This window comes from Arachis hypogaea, chromosome 5, assembly GCF_003086295.3.
Source record: "Arachis hypogaea cultivar Tifrunner chromosome 5, arahy.Tifrunner.gnm2.J5K5, whole genome shotgun sequence".
NCBI lineage: Eukaryota > Viridiplantae > Streptophyta > Magnoliopsida > Fabales > Fabaceae > Arachis > Arachis hypogaea.
This window is the reverse complement of record NC_092040.1, coordinates 27,798,368-27,804,529: the sequence shown is the minus strand read 5'-3', so window position 1 is coordinate 27,804,529 and position 6,162 is coordinate 27,798,368. Positions and strand designations below refer to the sequence as shown.

The following is a 6,162-nucleotide window of genomic DNA, read 5'->3' as shown; positions in this document are numbered from 1 at the left end:
ACACTTTTTTTAAGCTACATTTGAAAAGCGTAGCCTATTCTATGAATAGGCTACGCTTTTCTCCGTGTTGCCTTTTTATAAGAGAAAAGGATACACAATTGCAGCATCATTTAAAAAGTGTAGCCTTAGGTATTATCGAAATCACTTATAAAGCGTAGCGATAGATTGATACCTATAGATTCACTTTTCGTATCAAAGGGAACGCTTTTAGAGGGTAGCCTATTTATTAAGTTTTGGGTGCATTTTAAAAGTGATGCCTAATGTATCTAGAACTAAAAACTTAACACTTGTAAATTTTTTTCCTCTTAACACTTCTAATTTTTTTCCCTCTTAACTTTTTATCCAGCTTACACTTAGTGAAAATTTTCCCTCCAAGAGAAGAAAACCCCGATCTATGCTCACAAAGAAAAACAAAGAAATTAAAGAAAAACCCTCAGCTATGCTCACACTCAGCTCACAAAGAAAACCATTTTACTAAAAGAAAACCCTCATCGTCTTCACCCTCAGCTCGCTCGTCATCGATCACCCGCAGAAAACCCTCCTGCCTCGCGAATCGGAGCTCACCACTGACCTCCACTCACCACTCACCGTCACACACCACTCAACACTAACCACTGAATGAACGCTCGAAGCTAAGTCGACCTCTTGCACAGATCGTAGCGCGCCGCCCAGACCGTTCATCTACCTTCGTAGTCCCTGCTCTCACCATCGCTGGTCACCATCGTCGTATCTGCGCTCATTGTCGCCACTCAACCAAGTTGTCTCTGCTCTCACCGTTGCATGTCACCCTTGTTGTCTCTGTGCCGACCGTCGCCGCGCGCCTATCATCGTCGTTCTCTCTGCTCACCATCGTCGAGAAGGTGTGTATAGATTTTCATTTGGTTCTGAATTTGGAGGTTTAGGGTTCCGATTTAGGGTTTTTAATTTGGGGGTTTGGTACACTAATTGCCTGTTATCAGTGAAATCTGAAGTTTGGTTTAGTTCAAGTGATGCAGTTGTTGTTTACTGAAATCTGAATTGAGTAGATCCTGGAAAAGCTGTCCTTAATGGTGCTCTTCTTTGAATTCTGTTGAAGAACTAATTGAGGATATCGTAGGTAGCAATTTATAACTATTCTGTTGTGTTTCATGAATATAGTTTTCCTTTCTTAGAATCAATGAATAAGTTAGTGTGATAGAGAATTTTCTGACTAACATGATATAAGTTAGAAATTAAATTATTGTAGTTGGTCTATCAATTTTTCTTGAACTGTTGCCAGATCTTTCTATTCCCATATGCTCTATTTTAATGTTCACTAAACCTCTATGATAGTGATGCTATTAGCATTAGCACTAAGTCATACTTATTATCATTAATGGAAAATTACAAATTATAATTTTTTCATCTTCATGACCTGCTTCCTTATATATACGCCTGCTGAATAGTGTTATCAAGTTTAAAAGCATTCAAACTACATTAAACAGTTGAAAGAAAGATCAAAGAACTTTGATACGAAATGCAACATAGTTAATTAGTTATTAGATCTCTGCTTATCTGAGACAAAATCCTACTTAGTTTATTGAAATTCGATTGTTTTTAGGTTTTTTTATACTACAACATCTAAGAATATCAATATGTATCATTTCTCCTTTTGTTCATGGTTGGTTTTTTCATTAGCTTATTCATTGATACTGAATCCTTGCCAGAAATATCATTTAAATTTTTTTTCCTTTAATCAAAACTCTCAACTTCTAATTCTAGTATCTTTAACATGCAATAGTTAGTTGATGTTAAATTACTAAAATTCTGGGTCAGGTAAGGATCAGGATTCCTAAGATCACAGCATGATCTTTTGCAGAAGAATTACTAACTAGATCCTAATTTTGAATGAGTTCAACCATGGAAAGACTTTGACCTATTGAAGCTTAGTCCATTGTAAGACATCAAGCCACAATTTTCTGTAGTTTCCTAAGGAATGCTTGAGCACAATATTGGTGGCTTTTGATTTGACCAGAGAGGTAGTTCATAGTTGCAAGCTTGATCCTTGTGTTCAGAGAGTTTTATCAGTATGTTAAACTTGTGTTCCATGTGATTGTATTTGTATTTCTCTTACTTGTTTATTTTGAGTTTTTGACCTTAATTATGTGATGAATGTTGCAGGCAAGACGAGCTTTGAGGGCAGTGGTGAGGCTGCAGGCTATATTTCGCGGAAGGCTAGCGAGGAAGCAAGCTGCTGTTACTCCAAGGTGCATGCAGGCTCTTGTTCGAGTTCAAGCTCGCGTCCACACTAGGAATGTGAGGAACTCTCCAGAAGGGAAAGCCGTGCAGACACTATTAGATCAGTACCGCAACCAAGCTGATCCTATCAAGAAGGCTGAGGTATTGTAAAAGCTTTTTAAATTCCTCCCCCCAAAAAAGATTCTATAATGGAGAAAAGTACTCATGTCATCCAAAGATATATACATAACACTCAAGTTAGTCCTGCACTGATCTTAAATGTCATTGTAGTCTCTCTTTTTTGAAATTGATATAAATTTTTAGTTCTCTTAGACATCAATATGTATCATTGCCAACTTACTCATGTCATCAAAGCAAGATCCTTCAATTTTCACTCTTTATACTTGTCTGATTTTGTAGTTGATGGTTTTCCACCTTTTTTAGCAAATTGAGATGAATTTTTTTCTTTTGAAAAATAATCTCCTAAAGATTGGCTCTGTACAGTGATGAGTATAGTTTTGCGCCATGTACTATCTAATTAAGATGCATGCCACTTTATTATTGTGATAACAAATGATTATTGTTTGTCTACTTTAACTTTAATCTTTGTTGATTGAGATTCAAGAAACTGCATGTAATTAAACAGGATTAGATTAAAGAGAGGTTGCATTTATTTCTTTGGTCTCTTTAATTATAGTAACAAAAAAGGTCAAAACCCAATGAAATTGAAAATGAATTAAATCTGAAGTATTTGACTGAAAAAAGGAAACATTAAAACTCTCTCCGCTTAAAATTTCTTGATTCCTTCAAATTTGTGTGAAAAAATCAGCTTGCATAAAGTTAATTAGAACTATTTCCCTAAAAATTACTATTATTACAACTCTTTTCATTATTAAAGAACACTCTTTGACAACTGGATATATAGTTGCATTGCTTCCAAGGATACTTTCACATTTTTCAAGAGCATCGTTGTAAAGATGAAACAAGAGAACTTTTAACAAAGGAGCTAGATAGATCGATTAATAAGTTATTGATTAGACTTATTGATGACATCTAAAACAAATTAAATAGACATACTCTAAATCCAATGCAGGGTTCTTGGCCACATCGCAGGCGAACACCGGAGAATTCTGTGCCCTAACTCCACTGGAGCTGAAGAACAGAGCCACGAAACAGAGCAAAACAGAGACCTTGGGTGCTCTGTTTTCCGAAAGAGCCATTCCCATTATGGAATAGCCAAACAAAGGTACACTAGTTATGAATATCATGAACTATGTATATATATAATATTGATATAACATGCTGGAGTGGATCATAGAGCAGAAGAATATTATTTAATTAAATAATTGGAGTGGTAAGAAGTAATAAGTAATAAAGTGTTATTTTGTTGTAGCCCGTGAATGTGATGGGTGTTTGGTAAGTGGGAAGAAGAGATACCCTATTATTAAGGTGTAGGTGCTATTGTCAGAGAGTAACACAGAACAAATCAAGGAATCTATATACTAGTTTTCTTTTTGAATCAGGACCTCCTCTAAGCTTAAACTAGTCCGTGAAACTCAGCAACCTCTTTTTCTTTTTTTACTTGAGACACTCATTTTGTTTGGATGCTCAACTTGCACCACAGATATATTTTTGAGGAAGCTGCTGGTGAAACAGATGAGGAAGCTTTTGAGTCTTTATTTGGAAAAGAACAACCAGGTCGGGTTAGGTGCTACGGAAGATCTATTACACGACGTGACTTAAAAAGGCATGCAGAAATTTCTGACCTCAAGCAACAACACCAGGAGGAAGTCACATCTTTGAAGGCTGAACTTGGAGAGATGAAGGCCAAACAGCAGCACCAAGAGGCTGACCTTCATGGATTGCGAAACATGATTAAGTTACTTGTTCAGCGATCTGAACCTGGAATGAGGCCGGAAGAAATTGAAGCTTTGTTACAAGATGCCCAACACTCTCCAATTGATGCAAATAGCGCTCATGGATCAACACATATTCCAAACATGAATATGGTATGACCAGTTTTTTCTTATTCCCTAATATTTGTTTATATATTGTTAATTGTTAATTAGGATTTTGAGTTTAAAATTTTTATTTGTTAGAACTTAGGAGGATGCCATATCTTTTTAATTTGAACTGAAATTGAAGAAGATGGAAGCTGTGATTTGGTTTTTTTGGTTTTGTTTTTTCATTATTTAATTTTAATATTATTGTTATCAGGGTGAAAGCTGTAATTTTTCTGGTTTTTCTGCTTTTTCTGATTTTTCTGGTTTTGGTTTTCTGATTTTTCTGATTTTAGTTTCCATTTAGTATGAAGTTGTGTTAGTCCGTTTTATAGTTGTCCTTTATGGTGATTTAATTAAATTGAAGAAGATGGAAGCTGTGATTTGGTTTTTTTGGTTTTGTTTTTTCATTATGTAATTTTAATATTATTGTTATCAGGGTGAAAGCTGTAATTTTTCTGGTTTTGGTTTTCTGATTTTTCTGATTTTAGTTTCCATTTAGTATGAAGTTGTGTTAGTCCGTTTTTTAGTTGTCCTTCATGGTGATTTAATTAAATTGAAGAAGATGGAAGCTGTGATTTGGTTTTTTTGGTTTTGTTTTTTCATTATGTAATTTTAATATTATTGTTATCAGGGTGAAAGCTGTAATTTTTCTGGTTTTTCTGCTTTTTCTGTTTTTTCTGGTTTTGGTTTTCTGATTTTTCTGATTTTAGTTTCCATTTAGTATGAAGTTGTGTTAGTCCGTTTTTTAGTTGTCCTTCATGGTGATTTAATTAAATTGAAGAAGATGGAAGCTGTGATTTGGTTTTTTTGGTTTTGTTTTTTCATTATGTAATTTTAATATTATTGTTATCAGGGTGAAAGCTGTAATTTTTCTGGTTTTTCTGCTTTTTCTGATTTTTCTGGTTTTGGTTTTCTGATTTTTCTGATTTTAGTTTCCATTTAGTATGAAGTTGTGTTAGTCCGTTTTTTAGTTGTCCTTCATGGTGATTTATAGTATCCCCCGGAATGTGATTGTTATTTTAAAGCAAAAGACTTTGGTGATATGAAAAGTAGAGTAGTTTCAATTATCCTATGCCTCTCGGATATTGTATGTGTTATTAATCTGTTAATTACTTTTTTCTTCTTGTACTTTTTCAAATTATAATTATTTTTCTATATAATTATGCAGGATAATTCTGAAGATGTGAATGAAGATGTGAATGAAGATTGAGATGCTTATCATAATGATTTATTGACAAAGGTGGAAATTAAAAGATGTATGGTTGATGATGATGTCTTTTATTAGAAGCTAAGATACATTTATGTGATATAATATTTTGATTTTTCCTAGTTTATTAGTAGTAAACTCTAAGTGCATTATATGAGTATACTTATTCTACTTTGAGATGTATGAATGCTCAAAATTATGATCATTCCAATATTTTTGGTTCATTGTATACTTATATTTTGTTTCAGTATAATTTTTATTGTTTAAAGATTATTGTATGGTATTATTTTGGGCGTATACATTTTTATTTTATAATAATTAACTAATTTAATTAACGATACAGGATTATATATATTATATTCTCAAATATTAGAGTTTAGATAAAAAAATTGTTAGAAATTTCTGTTTATATATATATATATATATATATATATATATATATATATATATATATATATAAATAAACAGAAATTTTAAAAAAAATGAGGGACAAAAGGCTACACTTATATAGAGTAGCTATAGGTATACTATTTGCTACATTTATAAAGTGATGCAGTAGCTCTGAAAAGTGTAGCCTATTCCTTAGAATTATGGTAACTATTAGTGCTGAAAAGCGTAGCCTTAGGTTCTGAACAGCATCACTTAAAAAGCGTACCCTATTCTCAAAGGCGAGAAGCGTAGCCTTTGCTACAGAAAAGCGTAGCCTTTGAGAATAGGCAACACTACTATAGGCATCGCCTACAAAAGTGTCTCCGA

At 33.4% G+C, this 6,162-nt stretch overlaps 1 long non-coding RNA gene across 9 annotated transcripts; it reads left to right on the top strand.

The window, feature by feature from the left end:
- Positions 1-234: 234 nt before the first annotated feature.
- On the top strand, positions 235-5,674 carry LOC112801037 (uncharacterized). Of its 9 annotated transcripts, none has more exons than XR_003201688.3 (7): positions 403-860; positions 996-1,096; positions 1,795-2,045; positions 2,140-2,358; positions 3,290-3,442; positions 3,821-4,205; positions 5,368-5,674. It is a non-coding gene; the product is annotated as an uncharacterized lncRNA (long non-coding RNA). The 9 variants fall into 9 exon arrangements; XR_003201686.3 differs by having other exon boundaries at positions 982-1,096; XR_003201689.3 differs by having other exon boundaries at positions 404-860; positions 982-1,096; positions 1,795-1,997.
- Positions 5,675-6,162: the final 488 nt, after the last annotated feature.